The 19,521-nt window shown below is 48.4% G+C and overlaps 1 non-coding gene across 1 annotated transcript; it reads left to right on the plus strand.

Moving 5' to 3' along the window:
* Nucleotides 1-16,907: 16,907 nt before the first annotated feature.
* Nucleotides 16,908-16,980, plus strand: TRNAE-CUC (transfer RNA glutamic acid (anticodon CUC)). Its single transcript has one exon. It is a non-coding gene; the product is annotated as a tRNA-Glu (tRNA).
* Nucleotides 16,981-19,521: the final 2,541 nt, after the last annotated feature.

A 19,521-nucleotide genomic window follows, 5' to 3' on the forward strand; every position in this document is an offset into this window, starting at 1 on the left:
TTTTCGTGTTGTTCAGAGAAGAGCAGGGTATTCACTGGGCGGGCTGTGGCCCGTCTAGCCCAGGACAGATCCAGCCCAGATATTATTTTTTTTCAAGATGAAAATGGCTAGCCCAGCTATACGTTTTTTTGAGGAATACCCAGACAAGGTCAACTTGTTATTCTCCGCCCCGCTGGGCTGCAAATCTTTCCTAGGAGGGATGCATTAGGCTTAACAGGAAAATGGGCTTTAAAAATAATAAATGGGATGTAATTATAAAAACTGGGAAGTAACTATAAAAAAATGCACCAAACACGAAATTAGTTTATAAAATATTATTTATGGATTTTGAAAATCTTAATTTTTAATTATTGCGCGCGCAATGTTTCGTTGGATTTTTACGTAATACAAATTTATATTTAATCTGACTAGAAATTTCAGGATAAAAATATTTTGGATCCCATCAAAATGTGGGAAATTTTATTGAACTCTGTCTTGAACGGTTGGTTGAAATTATTAATCGTTGTCCTAGTTAGAAAATGGGTTGTACTTTTAACAAACTATAAATGGGCTGTAGTAAATTCCATTAGAATTCAAAAATGGGTTGTACATTCTTACAAATCGCAAATGGGCTATAAGTTCTCTGCCACACACTTGTGGGCCTACTAAGTTGACGTGTCCCTAAAAAAACGAAGTTGACGCGTATGCAAGGCTTTGTCAACTTATTATAGTCAACACACGGTTCTAGCAGCAGTGGCCGTTGGATGTCTATCCAACGGATGTCGTGCTTCTTCTTCAATCTCGGATATTCTAGCTTTGGCCGCCCAAAAAATGATTCTCCCCCTGACATCTGGGGCGCACCGTTTCGGAGGCTGACCTGTGGGCCTACTAAGTTGACGCGTACCAAGGGCTTTGTCAACTTAGTTAATATAAACGATTCTAGCTGCAGTGACCGTACGATGTCCATCCAATGGCCATAGTGCTTCTTGAACCTCTGGTCTTCTTGCTCCAGCCGCCCAAAGCAGTGTCGGTCGTGTCGCCTGCTCCTGCCTCCCGTGGCCAGCTGTGCTGCCGCGGAGGCCTCACCGCCCCCTACTACTCCCACCGCTGGCCAGGCCATCCCTCCACTCACCCACACCACCCTGTTATTCTGCGGCGACGGCAGCCTCACACCGTAGCCGAACCAGTAAACCCTCGTACTCCTCTCCACGCGGGCTTCCACTTCCGCGTCTTCCCCGGCTCCGCGTCGTCCCCTTCCTAGGCCTCGCCGTCGTCCACCGCCCTGGTGCTCTCGGCGCGGCGTGGTCAACGTGGTCAAGGAACGACTTCCATCGGAAGAGTACTGTACGTGGAGAGGCTGATAGCTGGGTCCACAGCGGCCGCAAGGAAGTGCCTCCTTATTACGCGCAAAATAATTATTCCTCCACCTGACAGCTGGGACCCACCGGACGGGCCACCATATTTCACGAAAAAAACGTTTCCCCCTGACTGTTGGGACCCACCAGCTACATCTTCGCACGCAAGGAAGTGCGTCCGGGCAAAATAAAACGATTCGCCCCCTGACTGCTGGGACCCACCAGCTACATCTTTGCACGCAAGGAAGTGCCTGACAGTCGGGACCCACCTGGTCGAAGCGTACGTAGCGTTGTCATTTTGGTCGCGAACGTGTACATACATACTGGTCGATGTAGACGCGCACGTGTCATAGTAGAGGCGCGCACGTAGCATGTACACGTACGTACAGCGGCCAGGGTGCAAGAAAGAAAATACGGCCACGTACGTACATACGAGTGGGGTCTCGAACGCCTACTCGCGCATACGTACGGCCAGGGCTCGTGTACATGGCTGGGTCGGAACGGAGAAACAGCGCAGTCGTCGTCTTCATGGGGAGCCAACTGGCTGGGTCGGAACGGAATGCGTCGTCGTGTTCATCGGGAGGGCTTGGACAGAACAGCCGATGAAAACAAGGCCTAGCGTACCGCAGAACGGAGGAAATGGCCTTGTGTTCGACCGGCCACATTCGAAACGGGATCCTGTTCATCGGATGGGTCTGGCGTACCACAAAACAGAGGAAACGGACTTGTGTTGGACCTCCTACGGTCGAAACGGGGTCCTGTTGATCGGGAGGGGTGTGGCGTACCGCAAAACGGAGGAAACGGACTTGTGTTGGAGCGCTACGGTCAAAACGGGGGTCCTGTTCATCGGGAGGGGTGTGGCGTACCGCAAAACGGGACTCCACGGGATACTGTTCATCTCCACCGTCGACCCCCTCCAGCCTCCACGGGCTACTGTTCATCCACCGTCGACCTCCTCCAGCCTCCACCTGTGACTGTTCATCCACGGGCTCCTGTTCATCCAGCCTCCACCGCGCGCTACTCCACCGGCTACTGTTCAACCAGCCCTCTCCACGGGCTCCTGTTCAACCACCCCTCCACGGGCTACTGTTCATCCAGCCCTCCACCGTCTACTGTTCATCCAGCCCTCCACGGGGTCGTCCTGTTCATCCAGCCCTCCACGGGGTCCTGTTCATCCAGCCCTCCACGGGGTCCTGTTCATCCAGCCCCAACCGGCTCGATCGATCGGCGTCCTGTTCATCCAGAGGCAACACCACGGGGTCCTGTTCATCCACCCCCACCGAGAACTGTTCATCCAAACCCCCCCAGCAACACTCACTATTCATCCAGAGGCAGCATCGATCGGCTTCAGTTAGCAGCCATCGATCGATCGCTCGGGTTCAGTAACGCGTAGCCTGCAATGCAATCGCTTGGGTTCAGTGGGCGAACGCCTCGCTCGGTTTCAGTTAGAGCCCAACGCCTCGCACCCACACACGTGCATGTATGAGAGAAATGCGCAAACCTCCGTGCATCGCTCGGCCCCGACCACCCACCGTAACTGGGAACACCCCGATATTTTCCTCGCCCTTGCTTCTACCACGGTTTTTTCCGTCATGGACGGCCCAAAGAATGTCATGCAGCTGCGTCTCCGGCCCGCCCAGGATGAAAAGCCCATTTTCTGTCATGATTTTTTGTCATAGAAGTAGGAGCCCACCACATCTATGATGATACCGGGTTTTGTCACAATTATCGTCATAGAAGTGTCATAAGTATGACAGAAAAAAAATTTCGTTCGGCCCAAAATGTCACGGATGTGTCTTTTTTGTAGTGCACAGGAGTGCTCGCGCCAGCAACTGGCGTGTTGAAAAGGCGTCCGGGCTCAAAATCAATGGGCATGCGGCTTTGGTGCCTTCTCCTATGAACCATCTCCGCAGATCATTGTTGGAGGCTCAGGCGCCAGGCTTCTGTCCTCAGACCCTCTGCCTCATTGTGAATCTGGGCTTGTAGCTGCGTCATGCGAACGTTCTCGGCATTGATGTCCTCCTGAACTTAGCTATCTGCTCGTGAAGCTTAGCTACCTCTGCATTGCATTCCACCTGATTTTCAGCTGTCAACGGTGACTCAAGGAGCGTTGTTAGCGACGCAACCAACTCGGAAAGAACTTGGCCGCCAGCTTGTCCGGGCCAGATGCATTTGGATCAGGTGCTGAAGCACCGGTCCTCTCCAGGGCGCCTGCTGCAGTAGAGCCGAGAGCCGGCACGGTGCCTGCCATGTATACGGCAGTCCATCAAGGCCACTCATGGTTAGCAGGGACCGACTCATCGTCAGAAGAGCCCCCAAGCCGTCCGTCATACAATGGGAGGATGGACTCAGTATCCCCGACTGATGTCTCGCATCAGAGTAGACCAGGGTGTCGCTGCCAGACGCGGAGTTATCCGCGAGATAGACCCCATGGGTGAAGCCAATGAAGACATGGTTCCGACCGGCATGAACCCGGGCGGGTTGTGCACGCCGAGCCAGCTCGACGATGTCGGTGTATATGTCCGACTCGGGTCCTGACTCACCGATCTTGCCGATGACGATGTGGATCTTGCCGAAGGGGACCCGGTACCAGTACTCGATTGAGTCAGCCTCGGCGCCCCAACCCGAGTCGTCGATGTAGAGCTTGCCATGACGACTCTTGGACATGCAGCCGATCGCGTATCCCTCGATCCCTGGGAGAGCGCCCTCCAAGAACTCAACACCATCGAGCGATAGCCCCATGGTGAACGCCAACTGTCGTGGTTTTTTCACGGTAGATGTCCTCGTGAAAGGACTTAGTCGTGAGTCCATCGTCGCGAGGTAGTAGCTTGAATGGGGTTAGTCGGAATCAAAAGACAAGAGTTTACCCAGGTTCGGCCCCTCTCGATGGAGGCAATAGCCTACTTCCTGCTTGATTGGTATTGATGATGGTGATCTCGATTACAAGGGTGCGACTTGGCTAACCTACTACTCGAGAGCTTGTAACTTGGGCTTTTCTGCCTCCGGGGCTCCCCTTTATATACAGGTGGAGGCCTTGGGCTTACAACAGAGTCCGGGTCGTATTACAACCCGTGACTTAATCAGTTTCCTAAATAAGAACTAAGGCGGTTTCTCAAAAAAAAAGAACTACGGCGCCCTCCTGACGATGAGCCACCGCCTCAAGTGTTGGGCCATAAGCTGGCCCCACTCGATGAGTCGCCCTGAAAGCCTTGAAGTTGTCGCCTTAGCTTAACTACTGATCTTCTGGCCCACCACTGGTGCAGAAGCATGTCGATCAGCGATTTTACTGACATCGTTGAGATTCAGAAAAGACTTATGAGATACCATGTTACCATATTATATTATGTTCACTTTGAACATGTTGGTACGCTGATCTTTCGCATTGTGGATTTCTAATTGATTTAGATCTTATCATAGGATGAGCCGAGTCATTAAACTTTTGTTATTCATTTGCTTACTCCACCGGCTTCAGAAGAACCACCCTGCCGCCAATATGTTAATGCTCCGGCATCCAGACCCAACTATGGCGCAGATGCACTCCTCCTGGCCACCTTCGGCTGCTGAAATGTACAATTTCACAAATTTGTAGAGAGCATTCTCTGTTTCTAAGCCGGTTGTGACTCCGGTATGGAGTTCCCCTCCTAACTCATCAACCCCATTTTTCATGACATTGTGTACAAAGCATCACCATTTAGAGAAATCTTTTTTTGAAATGAGAGAAATCATTATGGTCTCAGTGGTGCATAAGAATCTCATGCGAGAATCGAGACATACAAGATTATAATATTTCTGTAGGGGGATGGAGCGTCTGGCTGGAGGGGGCACGCACTAGGGAATTCAGCGTCTGGATCTGAGCGCCCATGAGGCATGGTTGCCACTTGGGGCCCATGGCGGTCAGATCCAGGCCACACATGGGAGTCAACATGGCGGTGGTGTTGTGCCGAGGCTGGAACAAGGAGGCACGGGGCGGCACATCGGCGGGTCATGGTGCACTGCACGAGATGGGTGAAATGATGTAAATGACGCTGTAGGCGTTGATGCCACACATGCATCATTTTCTGCTGCCGATACTGATTCTTGAGGTCTGCATGCACTGCCGCCGAGGTATGAGGAGGTGTACAGGGCAAGTCCAGCAGTTCCCCTGTAATTTCTGCCCTATACCTCATAACAGGGGACTCCTCTAAAAAGATTCTCCCTTAAAAATTGTTGAACTCTGGCATTTCCCCTAAACATCTCCCTTATTCTTTATTTTAGTAATATTTCATAACTAGCAACTGCTATTTTTGCAACAACTAGTATTCAACTCTATAAATACATGATCACCCCTCATATCTCTCGCAATCCTGATCCTGCCTCCTCTTGTACTTCTCTTTCGCCATCTCTCTGCCATCTCTCCACAACGAAATGAGTTGCCGTCGAAGCTTGGCCCAGAAATTTTGCGAAGATTCCTCCTCCGAAGATGAGGAACTCATGATGGCTACAATCGTAGCAGAGGAAGAACAAGCCCGGTTGGATGCTCCACGACATGGAGGTACACAACCAGGACGTCCATCGAGCACCGAGAGTTGGAACCGCCACCATCAAGGATGGCAGGCCCCAATTGAGGTTGATTGTTTTAGCCGGACATGCCCACTACCCGTCTGCACCATCACTGTTGTATTCTGAGCAAGAGGAGAACCCCTACAGCTGCAAGACTCCCGTGACTTGGTATTTGAGATGCATGTCCTAATCATCTTGGTTGTGACCAGGTGTGGTATGCAGGAATTAGTCAGAAGAATGTGGTACATAATACTCCATCCATCCTAAAATATGTGTCTTAACTTTAGTGTAACTTTGTACTAATGTTAGAATAAAGTTGAAACACTTATATTTGGGAAGGTGGGAGTAATAGTTTCATCATCTCATATTCATGCTACTTCTAGTTAAGTAAGCTTACTTCTCCTTTTGATCTGTAGTTCATTTATATTATTCGAAGTGATTTGAATTAAAACAACATTTATGTGGTTTCTTAGCTTTCTCTATCTCAAATTTGCATCATAATGTTAGGCGCTACAAAAATAAATGTCTGAGACATGTTTTAAGGAACACAAGGACGCATTCTCTTTGAAGAGCAAGCAATCAAAGTACGGAGCAACATGATCCTCCAAATTCCCATTATCATGGCAGTGATTCAAAATAGAGGTTCTCATAATTGGAGGCGATTTAATCATATATGATGATTAGCCTAATGTGCTGATCTAACATTAATCATAATGTGCCGACCTCTTTGTAATGTTTGATTACCATTTATGTAGGGCTTTGTACTTCAGGACAACATATTCACGCACTACAGAAAGTGAGTGTAAGTGGTAATATCACTCTACCGTGGTAGACTGGAAATTAAAGATTGTAACTTGATAGCATCTGCATACATGTTAATAAAAATTGTATTAAAATAAAAAAAGGTTAAGTCTACTGCTTGGAATAAGCTGTCATTTGTCTTCCTTCTACTGTTTCCTCTATATGTTATTTTGATTGTTTTTTCCCTCTACACTTTAATTTTTTTATACCATGGTTAGTTGCCTTTAGTTAGTTTATTGCATTTGATACTTCCCCAAGTTCATTTCCATTAGTTAGTTCTACAACAAGCTTCAATCAATTGTTCATCCCTGCATCAATGAATAGGTATGGAGTTGCTTATTGTTACTTCAAAACAGCAAGACTGTGTGATGATTCCTACATAGTGATTAACATATCTATTTTCTTTAAGAAGTGCCATGTACATTTATTCTCTAGAACTGGCGGTAATCTCATTGTACCGGCTAGTCAATAGACCATGGTTTTTATAATGATCACATGCTATTTATGCCTCTTTTGTATTGAGATCGCTAGAAGTGACATGGGTTGAAGAAGGTCAAGTACAAGATGAAGATTAATAGGAAGATTTACAACCCAATGTTGAAGTGTGTAACCCATTTTGTGTGCATTTAGGTACAATTCAAAAGTAAGAAATTTAGAAGAATTTGTTCAGGATTCGGACATGTGTGGTTGAGGAGAGAGCAAAATCCAGCCACTACAAACTTGACAAATGTGCAAAGGTAAAATATTGCCCATTTCTTGGTGCTTGTAATTTTTGATGTCTCATGGTTAGGATAATAAGTCTGCACTTGGTGATGGTTTTGTTTTTCCCAGAAGAACTAATGTCATGAAAATAACAAGTCGGGTCTTTTAGTTTATCTTGGAAAAATGCCATGTAGCCCCCATGGGCCGGCTCATCTCTATGAGTGAGTCGGTCTTCCAAAATAAAGTTTGAGAAGTGAGATGTAGCCCCCAAGGGCCGACTCAATTCTATGATTGAGTCAGGTCTCAACTTGCTAATTGTAGGTAATGACCTAAAAGTGCATCACATAGCCCCCAAGGGCCGACTCATGTTAATGGAATGAGTCGGGTCTTTTAGCCTTATCTTGTTTGGAAAAAAATGACTTGCATTAGCCCCCAAGTGCCAAATAGTTTGCTTGCAACTACTTGGGACTTTGTAACATAGAAAATTTTGACTTGCCTTTGGTACCCCTCTAGTGCCGAGTTGTATAATTTTGCCGGCTTGGGATTCCAGTTTTTGAGTGATATTTCTGATTTAAATCAGGATATGTTGAATGATGCGGAGTCGAAAGCAGCCGACTTACAAGAGCAGCTTAAGTCGGAAAAGAGTATGTGTGAGAAGGCCGAGTCATCAGCCGCTGCACTGAAACAGTTGGTGCAAACTGCATCTGACGAGTTGAATTCTTTAAAGGCCTCTTATGAAGAGGAAAAAACAGCGTTGGTGAAACGCGCTGAAGACGTCGAAGGGTAGCTTAAGTCGGTTGCCGAAGAGCTGGACTCATTAAAGGGTCATATCACCCAAATGACGACAGTAATCTCTGGTAAGTATATTTGCCAACACTCATTGATGAGTCGCCTGCCGACTTATGTTGCATGATAGACGTGTTGTATCCTTTAAACTGTCCAACTATTGTAGGTAGAAGTGGCCATCTTCGCCGGGATAATTTGCTAAAGTTAAAGGCTGTATACACCTTCCTTCAGCAACTATATGCAAGGAACCTTTACAGCATAATGGCTGTTATAGGTGGAAAAGAGGCGCTGCGGTTCATAAGGGATGTGTTGAGACAACTCTCCACAATTCCAAAACATATTGAAGAGTTGAACAAATCGGCCGGCCGAGCTGGTGCACAGATGTCTCTGAGTTGTGCCAAAGCTTTTATGCCAGAGATGGAACCGGTTGAAATTCTTGATGGCTTTCCAGAATTGAAGGAAGACAGCAGTCAATTTTATCAAGAAGATTATGCCCGTTGTATGAAGGAGACTTGCTTCTTGGAGACTCAAATAGTTGAAAATCTTGATCTGAGCCGCTATCAGGCGGCTAATGATGAAGAGAATGTGCGGGTCAACCCGCCAACTTTTGAGCCTTTTGATCTGACTCCTACACGGCATAAGCATATCTTCGCTCCTGATGTTGACATGTCTATTATCATGCAAGACGATGTTGTCTTCCAAGCTTTAACGACTATCGACTGGAATCTAAACAACCTTCAGATCAGAGAAGAAGAAGCGGCGCAGGATAACCCGGAGCCATCAAATGCTGGAGATCGTCAAGAAGGAGTTAACCCGGAGAGCAACAACCTGGACGGCACCGAGGCTGGCTTGCAGGAGTCGTTATACTTCTTAAAAACTTATTGATAATTTGAAGCCCTGCTGTGGCTTATGTAATAGGGCAGTAGAAAACACTTGTCTCATCTGGAGTGACATCGCTCACTGTGATACTTTGTAGTATATTTTGTGAAAAAATTTAACTGGTATGGTGTTATGTTGACCCCGCCCAGTATCCTTTTGAAGAATCTATTTTTCTGTGTAATGTTCTGACGAGTCATGCTTGTATGAGCCGCCCATGGATTACCCTTATCTGCACGACTCATGATTGAAAGTAAGTTGGTGTGTCAATGGCCCGACGACTTCTTTGTTAGTATCAATCTTTGATCAGAAACAAACCGGTGTATCTTGACCCGGCGAGTCATGATCAGTATTAACCTTCTATCAGAAATAAGCCAGTGTATCTTGACCTGGCGACTCATGGTCAATTTTACTCATGATAAAAAAATAGATAGGCCTACAAAACAAACAAGTTTAGTAGATAAAAAAGCATAAATGTGTTAAGTCAGATTTCGAGGCTCGACAATAAAGACCGGCTTTTGAGGCTCAAGTCTCGCTTCAATAAAGCTGGCGTGATAGCCTATGGTTTATCGTAGCTCTCTGTAGGCCAGATCTCACATGACATAAGCCGACGTTTTAACCTTGACAAGTTCAAGGTCATAATAGATTGACTATTAAGAGTACGTCGGGTCATCTTGGCGGATGAGCATCAAGCAAACAGGCAGGTTTAACCATGATGAGCAATATCCCAAGGCATGTTGGTCTCCTCCTCAGATGTACGTGATTTAGCATGCTCACATATGTCAACCAGGTAATATGAAGTTATGAATCATTGTTTAGATTCTTACTGATGACAAAAGGCCCTTCCCATGGAGGTGAAAGCTTATGCATGCCAGTTTGATCTTGAATCAGCCGGAGCACTAAGTCGCCCTCCTAGAAAGTACGGCTATGATAGAGACGTTGGTCTTCTTGATATATGGTTGATCTCGATGCTGCAAAGTCACGTTCTTCTTCCAAAGCACCTAGAGAGTCTTGTCGAGCCTACTCATTATCTGCTTTGACATAAGCCGCCACTCTGGGGGAATCATGATGAATATCGCTTGGTAGCACTGCTTCAGCACCGTAAACCATGAAGAAAGGCGTGTATCATGTTGATCTGTTGGGGTAGTTCGTATGCTCCAAAGGACAAAAGGGAGCTCCTCAACCCAACTGCCCAGAGTACGCTCAAGAGGAACCACAAGTCTTGGCTTAATGCCTCGCAAGATCTCCTGGTTAGTACGTTCTGCCTGTCCATTGGACTGTGGGTGTGCCACTGAGGCCACGTCAAGCCGGATGTGCTCTTGCTGACAAAACTTTTTCATGGGTCTTTTGGAAAAGTTAGTCCCATTATCAGTGATAATGTTGTGTGGATAACCAAAACGGAAGATCAACTTCTTCAAAAACTTGACTATTGTTTCTGCATCGCAATTGCTGATTGGCTTTGCTTCAACCCACTTGGTGAACTTGTCAACAGCAACCAAAAGGTGGGTTTTCTTCTCCTTGGATCTTTTGAACGGACCAACCATATCAAGCCGCCAGACTGCAAAAGGCCAAGTGATTGGAATCATCCGGAGTTCTTGAGCCGGCACATGAGCTTGTCGTGCGAACTTCTGACATCCATTACACTTGCGCACCCAATAGAAACCGTGTCGAAAAGCCTTTACAACCAAGGATCTTGAGCCGGCATGATGACCACAATTGCCAGAGTGAATCTCATTGAGTATTTCTCGACCCTCATTAGGGGAAACACATCATTGAAAAACACCGGTGATGCTTCTTCTGTGTAACTCACCATGGACAATATTCATAGACTTGGAGCGTCGGACGATCTGAAGAGCGATAAGTTCATCCTTGGGGAGCTGTCCAAATCTGGGGTAGCACGAAGAGCCGCCACTAGTTGTGCCTCCAGGTCAGGTATCGCCAAGTCTTCCTCTGATGGCAGTTTAACAGAGGGGTTATGAAGCACATCAAGGAACACATTGGGGGGAACCAGCTTACGCTGAGAGACGAGTCGAGACAGAGCATCAGCCGCCTCATTGAGCCGTCGATCGATGTGATCCACCTGATAACCTTTGAAGTGGCCTGCAATAATAGTCACTGCATGCCGATAAGACGCCATCAAGGGATCCTTTGAATCCCACTTGCCAAAAACTTGTTGAGCAACGAGGTCAGAGTCATCCAAACACCTGGCCCGACTCAGATTCATCTCCTTAGCCATATGGAGACCATGGAGAAGAGCTTCATACTCAGCTGCATTGTTAGTACAAGGAAACATAATCCTTAGAACATAAAACAAATTGTCACCTCGAGGGGAAGATAAGATAACCCCATCCCCCGAGCCTTCCAATTGCCTGGACCCATCAAAGTGAATTGTCCAATAAGTGTTGTCAGGTTTCTGTTCTGGGGTCTGGAGTTCAGTCTAGTCGTTGATGAAATCCACTAGTGCTTCTGACTTGATAGCTGTGCGGGGCACATATTTCAGATGATGCGGCCCAAGCTCAATTGCCCACTAAGCAACCCGACCTATGGCTTTCCTATTCTGGATGATATCTCCCAACGGGGCTGAGCTGACCATAGTGATAGGATGGTCCAGAAAATAATGTTTCAGCTTGTTTCAGCTTGCGACTCACCATGAGGACCCCGAACACCAGTTTCTGCCAATGTGGATACCACTATTTGGACTCAGTTAAAACTTCGCTGATATAGTAAACTGGCCTTTGAACTGGATATTCTTTCCCACCCTCTTTCCGCTCCACGACAACTGCAACACTTACCGCTTTGTTATTGGCGGCAATGTACAGGAGCATAGGATCTTTCTCAATAGGGGCGGCCAAGATAGGAGGCTCAGCCAACTGTTTCTTGAGAGCTTCAAAAGCGTCATTGGCAGCATCGCTCTAGACGAAGTTATCTGTTTTCTTCAACATCTTATACAAAGGGATGGCTTTCTCGCCCAGGAGGCTTATGAACCGGCTTAAGGCGGCAATTCGACCCACCATGCGCTAGACGTCATTGATGTTGGCCGGCTTACCAAGAGAGGTGAGTGCCTGGATTTTCTCTGGATTTGCCTCTATGCCTCGCTCAGACACCAAGAATCCTAGCAATTTGCCTCCAGGAACACCAAACATGTACTTGACCGGGTTAAGCATCATCTTGTAAGTTCGTGGACTGTCAAAAGTCTCCTTAAGATCTGCCAACAATGTTTCCTTTTTTTGAGACTTGACCACAATATCATCAACATAAGCATGAACGTTGTGTCCGATCTAATTGAAACAATTCTGTACGTAGCGCTGATAAGTAGCCCCCGCGCTCTTAAGCCCAAAAGGCATAGAGACATAGCAGAAAGCCCTAAACTATGTGATGAAGGTTGTCTTTTCTTGATCCTCAACGGCCATCTTTATCTGCTGATAACCGGAGTAAGCATCCAGGAAACAGAGACTCTCACAACCAGCAATGGAATCGATGATTTGATCAATGCGGGGGAGAGCAAACGGGTCTTTGGGACACGCCTTCTTGAGATATATGTAGTCAACACACATGCGCCAAGTACCGTTTTTCTTTAGAATAAGCACTGGATTAGCCAACCACTTAGGGTGAAACACTTCAACAATAAATTGGCAGCTAGGAGCCGGGACACTTCTTCCCCAATAGCTTTGTGCCTCGTTAAAATGACGGAGGTATTGACGGACTGGTTTCATCTTAGAATCAACATTAAGGTGATGGTCAGCGAATTCTCTTGGTACACCAGGCATGTCAGAATGTTTCCATGCAAAGATGTCCCGATTCTCATGGATGAATTCGATGAGCGTGCTTTCCTATTTGGGATCCATGACAGTCCCAATAGTGAACTGATGGGATGAGTCGCCTGGAGTGAGTCAACCTACTTCGTGTCCTCGGTCGACTTAAATTTGAGGGGCGGGTCATTCTCTATGGTGGGTTTATTCAGGGACGTCATATCATTCGGGTCAACATTGGATGTGTAGAACTTCAACTCCTCCGCTGCACAAGCCGACTCATCATAAGCTACATCCCCTTCCTCACACTCATGAGCAATTTTTCTGTTGCCATTGACCGTGATAGTGCCCTTCGGCCCGGGCATCTTGAGCTTGAGATAAACATAACAGGGTCGGGCCATGAAACGAGCATAAGCCATCCTCGCAAAAAGAGCATGATACGGGCTCTTAATTTTGACCACATCAAACATAAAGAACTCTGATCTGTAATTGTACTCATCACCAAAAGCAACTTCTAGCTTAATCCGCCCGACAGGATAAGCAGACTTGCCGGGAACGATTCCGTGGAAAACAGTCGAGGATGGCGAGAGTTGTTTGTCTGATAAGTTCATGCGTCTGAAAGTGTCATAATATAAAATGTTGATACTACTTCCTCTGTCCATCAGCACCTTGGTAAGAACGTACCCATCGACTTGAGGTGCCACCACCAAAGCTAAACAACCGAGATTCTCAACCCGAGGAGGATGATCTGCCCTGCTCCAAGTTACTGGTTGCTCTGACCAATTTAAATATGCAGGGACAGCTGGCTTAGCCATGTTAATAGCGTGCTTCTGGAGTTTGTTATCTCGCTTGCATATGCTAGTTGTGAAGACATGATATTGCCCGCTATTCAACTGCTTAGGATTGCTCTGAAAACCAGACTGATTGCCCTGGTGCTGAGTTCCTTGGCCAGAATGCTGATTTCCTCCACAATGATTACTAGACCCATGATATCCAGACCCAGATCCGGCGTGGCCGTTATACCCGCCAGATGAGCCGCCAGCCCCCGGAAAGCCGGATCCTGAGCCGCCAGCCCCCGGTTGACCTGAGTTTCCTCCACTACCACCCTGGTGATTCTGATAAGCTTGGTTGCGATACTGCTGCATAATATAGTAGTTCTCCCAAGAGTGGTTGTCCGGCTTATCTGGTGTACTGTGTTTGGGACAAGGGCTTTGAGGGCTTCTTCGAAGTTATGAGCTTTATTCACGTTGAACGGTCTCCTAGAATTATCCCGCCTCTGGCCTTTGAAACTAGTATTAGTGTTGGCAACGAAATCTAAGCCGCCATCAGGATGCTTACGATTACCACCATTGCCTTGATTGTCATGGTTCCCGTTGTACCCAGAGTTATTCTGTTGTTGTCCTTTGCCACCACCGTTTTTCTTGCCCTTGCCGAATTTCTCATCATCTGACGTTGGATCCTTCATGGTGTCCGACTCAGCGTATCTAGTAAGTGCAGCGAGGTTGGTGGCCGCTGCAACCAAATTATCAACAGGGTTGGAGAAGTGACCCGCCGGCGTTACAAAGCGATCTGGCGTTGAACGAACTGGCGGCGGACGAGGGGCCGGCTCAATCCGTTGATGTTGAGCCGGCTGATTGGGTTGAGCCGGAGGCGGCTGTCCATCTCCGTTTTGAGGCACAACTCGGTTCAATTGGGGTATAACCGGTGCAACAGGAGTGCTCGGGCCAGCAACTGGCGTGTTGAAAAGGCGTCCGGGCTCAAAATCAATGGGCATGCGGCTTTGGTGCCTTCTCCTATGAACCATCTCCACAGATCTTTGTTGGAGGCCCAGGCGCTAGGCTTCTGTCCTCAGACCCTCTGCCTCATTGTGAATCTGGGCTTGTAGCTGCGTCATGCGAACGTTCTCGGCGTTGATGTCCTCCGGAACTTTAGCTATCTGCTCGTGAAGCTTAGCTACCTCTGCATTGCATTCCACCTGATTTTCAGCTATCAACGGCGACTCAAGGAGCGTTGTTAGCGACGCAACCAACTCGGAAAGAACTTGGCCGCCAGCTTGCCCGGGCCAGATGCGTTTGGATCAGGTGTTGAAGCACCGGTCCTCTCCAGGGCGCCTGCTGCAGTAGAGCCAAGAGCCGGCGTGGTGCCTGCCATGTATACAACAGTCCATCGAGGCCGCTCATGGTCAGCAGGGACCGACTCATCGTCAGAAGAGCCCCCAAGCCGCCCGTCATACAATGGGAGGATGGACTCAGTATCCCCGACTGATGTCTCGCATCAGAGTAGACCAGGGTGTCGCTGCCAGACGCAGAGTTATCCGCGAGATAGACCCCCTGGGTGAAGCTAATGAAGACATGGTTCCAACCGGCATGAACCCGGGCGGTTTGTGCATACCGAGCCGGCTCTACGATGTCGGTGTAGATGTCCGACTCGGTTCCTGGCCCACCGATCTTGCCGATGAAGACGTGGATCTTGCCGAAGGGGACCCGGTACCAGTACTCGATTGAGTCGGCCTCGGCGCCCCAGCCCGACTCGTCGATGTAGAGCTTGCCACGACGACTCTTGGACATGCGGCCGATCGCGTATCCCTCGATCCCTGGGAGAGCGCCCTCCAAGAACTCAACACCATCGAGCGATAGCCCCATGGTGAGCGCCAACTGTCGTGGTTTTGTCACGACAGATGTCCTCGTGAAAGGACTTAGTCGTGAGTCCATCGCCGCGAGGTAGTACCTTGAACGGGGTTAGTCGGAATCGAAAGACAAGAGTTTACCCAGGTTCGGCCCCTCTCGATGGAGGTAATAGCCTACTTCCTGCTTGATTGGTATTGATGATGGTGATCTCGATTACAAGCGTGCGACTTGGCTAACCTACTACTCGAGAGCTTGTAACTTGGGCTTTTCTGCCTCAGGGGCTCCCTTTTATATACAGGTGGAGGCCCTGGGCTTACAACAGAGTCCGGGTCGTATTACAACCCATGACTTAATCAGTTTCCTAAATAAGAACTACAGCGCCCTCCTGACGATGAGCCGCCGCCTCAAGTGTTGGGCCATAAGCCGGCCCCACTCAAGGAGTCGCACTGGAAGCCTTGAAGTTGTCGCCTTAGCTTAACTACTGATCTTCTGGCCCACCACTGGATAACCCGGCCCTAAACGGGCGGGTCATACCGTGGGGTTATATCTTCAACACCGTGGCAATGTACGGGCGTTCTACTAGTTTAGTATATAATTTATAATTTAAGGTTTTCAATCCTTACATCATTCAATCAACATTGTTATGAAGAAAAGTAAGAAATAAAATTCATCGAGTTACCACTAAAAAAATCATCAAGTTTACATAATGTGCACTTCAACATTCAAGTTGAGTTATTTTGAGATAAATCAAAAGATGCTTGATTAATTTCTCCGGGGGTATAGGTCTGGGCTGACGACCTAATTAGTTTTCTGGTCATTTGTTTGGATATATAAAAGTTGTCACATAGTTTGTGCGTTCTGTGAGAGTTCGTACTAGAAAAATTGTGTGGGTTCTTTCCGATGTCTTTCTGTAGTTAGCAACAATGCCCTTGCCACATAATTAGTTTTCTGGTCATTTTTTTGGATATCCTTCTGGAAGTCCACACAACAAATCACATACATTTCTTCAGTGGTTTTAATGCCGCGGGCTGTTGTGTTAGCAACAGACAGTTTGAGATATCTTTCTGAAGTGCTCAATGAAAGCAAAAGCCCTGCAAGCTAAACTTGATGAATGATGAGCTAATGACTAGTTTGTTGTGGTATTTGAATATTTGATGAGTTGCGTACATGCATATGCTGTATGGTTGCTCAACTCAGGGAGGCAAGCAGATTGATGGAATTTTGCCCAGGACCAACACATCATGTTGGCTTGGATTCTTAGGATCCGCTTTGTCTGAATTTGGAACAATCCATGTGTTCGCGTGCTTGGCAGAATTCAAATTTTGTAATGGATCAAATAAGAGCAAATGTAGTCTGGTCTCGGTTTGTTTATTTTCTATAGCCATGTCTTGAAAATAAGCAAAGCTGCGTTTCAGATCTATCGTTCTTGCTTTGTGTACACGAACAGGCATGCCGTATAAACAGATATGTTCCAGTGTTCCGACTATCGCAATTCCGTCGTAGTCTAGGTGGTTAGGATACTCGGCTCTCACCCGAGAGACCCGGGTTCAAGTCCCGGCGACGGAAATCCCATTTTTGTTTTTTAAATTTCCCTAAAGTGCTGCCTTTTTTTTTCTGGGGAAATTTTCCTTAAAGTTGAATGATCATTTTTCCTGATCTCACTGAAGGATAAATGCATCTGGCAATGTGCTGTTCATATCGAAGCTCCTTCTGTTACATGCTCTCACTGTTGATATAGGAGTAGTAGGAAAGACAGTTTGTCGCCCTGAATAGCTCGGTGAAATTATCTTCATTTTGAGATTCCTTCGTAGTTTTTGGTGAAAGCAAATATACTTACAAGGTCAATCTGAGCAAGATAGATCCTTAAAGTTGAATGATCATTTTTCCTGATCTCACTGAAGGATAAATGCATCTGGCAATGTGCTGTTCATATCGAAGCTCCTTCTGTTACATGCTCTCACTGTTGATATAGGAGTAGTAGGAAAGACAGTTTGTCGCCCTGAATAGCTCGGTGAAATTATCTTCATTTTGAGATTCCTTCGTAGTTTTTGGTGAAAGCAAATATACTTACAAGGTCAATCTGAGCAAGATAGATGGTCGATGAGCCGAATCCGTTGGGCGATGGCCAGTTTGTGATGGTAGCCTTGAACCTGACGGTTCACGATTCCAAGATTTTGAACTGGGGTCAGCCTTGTGATGCTACCGATCCACTGGGAAGCATTTGATCACGTGTTGCCATTCAGAGATGTGTTATGAAAACACCACGGCGAGCAAACATGGCTGCTGTAAGCTATGTCTGAATCCCCGTGCTCTGTTTATGTTGCGGGTAAGGGGTCTGACACTCAAAAGTATATTCAGAAGTTTCTTTCATTTCTCTATTTTTTCAGTTTGGTAAAAAGAAAAATTCGCTTGTGCTTAGCCAAAGCTGAATATGCTTCTGAACGCTAACTGAACCCGACTACTTAACCAAAGCTCGATATTCTTCCGGCGAGCTTGACTATAAGCTAACTACTACCTAACTCAATGCTAACTGAACGCTAACTGAACCCGACTACTCCTTGCTTCCTAATCCTTAGAGAGAGATTTCTTGGCTTCCATGACCGTACTACCTGAATGTTTCAGATATTACTATTTGTCTGTATGATATCTTTAGACAATGGAAAGAACTGCTTTAGATATAGATGTATGCAGAACAGAGTAAATGCTAGTACTGCATACTAAAGCCAAAAAAAAAAAATCTGCGAGTGGCACTACTAGAGTAGAGTGAGGATTTGGTGCAGAAGTGTAGAATGATTCTATAGCCGGCTCTGAAGACAAAGATAAAGTGTTCATGTCCTTAGAGCATCTTTAGCCGTTCGGCCCCCCAGGACGCCGAAAAAGTGCGGTCTGGGGCCGAGCCGGTGTTAATTTCGGCGTGAGGGCGAACGTGTTCCCAGTCGCCGCCCCAAGGTCGCCCGCAAATCGGCACAACTCGACACAAACACGGCACAAACTCGACGATTTCATTCAAATTTGTACAAAAAAAACATGATTTAAAAACAATTGCGCCTAGCCCTACTACGTCGCTGCCACCGCGCCTTCTACATGCCGAGGAGCCTGTAGAACCGGGTGTAGTCGCCGTCATCATCATCGCCGCCGCCCTGCGTCCCGCCAGAGCCGCCGTCGTCCCTGTTCCACCCCTGACCAGGGTCGCCGACGCGCGGGGGTTGGACGGCCCGGGCGCGTCCTCGTCGTCGCTGTCGAGGACGACGACGCCGCCCTCCTCGCGTCCGCGGCGCCGAGCTTTGATCTCCTCGTAGGCCTGGCGCTAGCGCTCCACCTGCTCGCGGACGTAGTCCGTCTTCGCCCACTTGAGGGCGGTCTCGGCGACGGCGCCCATCTCCTCGTGCTCCTTCTTCACGAGGAGCAATGCCGGCTCGGTCTTCGGCCGGACGAGGCGGAGGGAACGAGGGAAGGGGCGGCCGCGCTCGTTGATGACGAGGGCGCCGCTGCGGGTGCGGTGCCCAAGTGGCGTCTCCTGCGCCTCCGGCTTGACGGGGCGGAGCGCCGGCGACCCGGAGGAAAGCGAGCCGGAGACCGACGACGAGGAGGTCGCCGTCTCCATTCGCCGCGGCATCCAGAAACTACCGCGGCGAGAGAAGGACGGGGGCGCTGAGTACTCGAGGCACGGCGTGTTGCCGGCCTCGATGTGGTCGAGGACGGCCTCCAGGGTGCGGCCGGGCACGCCCCACCATTCACTCCGCCCGTCAGAGTTGAGGCGGCCGCGGGGCACGGTGCCGTTTGCGAAGGCGGCCTGGTCGGCGTGGCGGCGGTCGAAGTACATCGTCCACAGCGTGTGGCTCTCGGCGGCGTACCTCGGCTCGTTCCGCTACACCTCCGACAGCGTCGAACGGCTCAGCCTCCACGAGCCCAGCACCCGCATGTCCGGGGGCGCCGGGTAGTCGGCCTCGTAGAGGAGGCGCGCCTCGTCCTCGCGCAGATGGCGGCGGCCGAAGCCGTTCGCCGCCGCGGCGTCGCCTGGGTAACGCTCGGCCATTGCTCGTCAGCAGGGGGCGGGAGGGAAGAGAGGGGCTACGGTGGCGAGAGGGGCGGGAGGTGGCGAGTTGT

This window comes from Triticum aestivum, chromosome 7D (assembly GCF_018294505.1).
Source record: "Triticum aestivum cultivar Chinese Spring chromosome 7D, IWGSC CS RefSeq v2.1, whole genome shotgun sequence".
In the NCBI taxonomy this organism is placed as follows: domain Eukaryota; kingdom Viridiplantae; phylum Streptophyta; class Magnoliopsida; order Poales; family Poaceae; genus Triticum; species Triticum aestivum.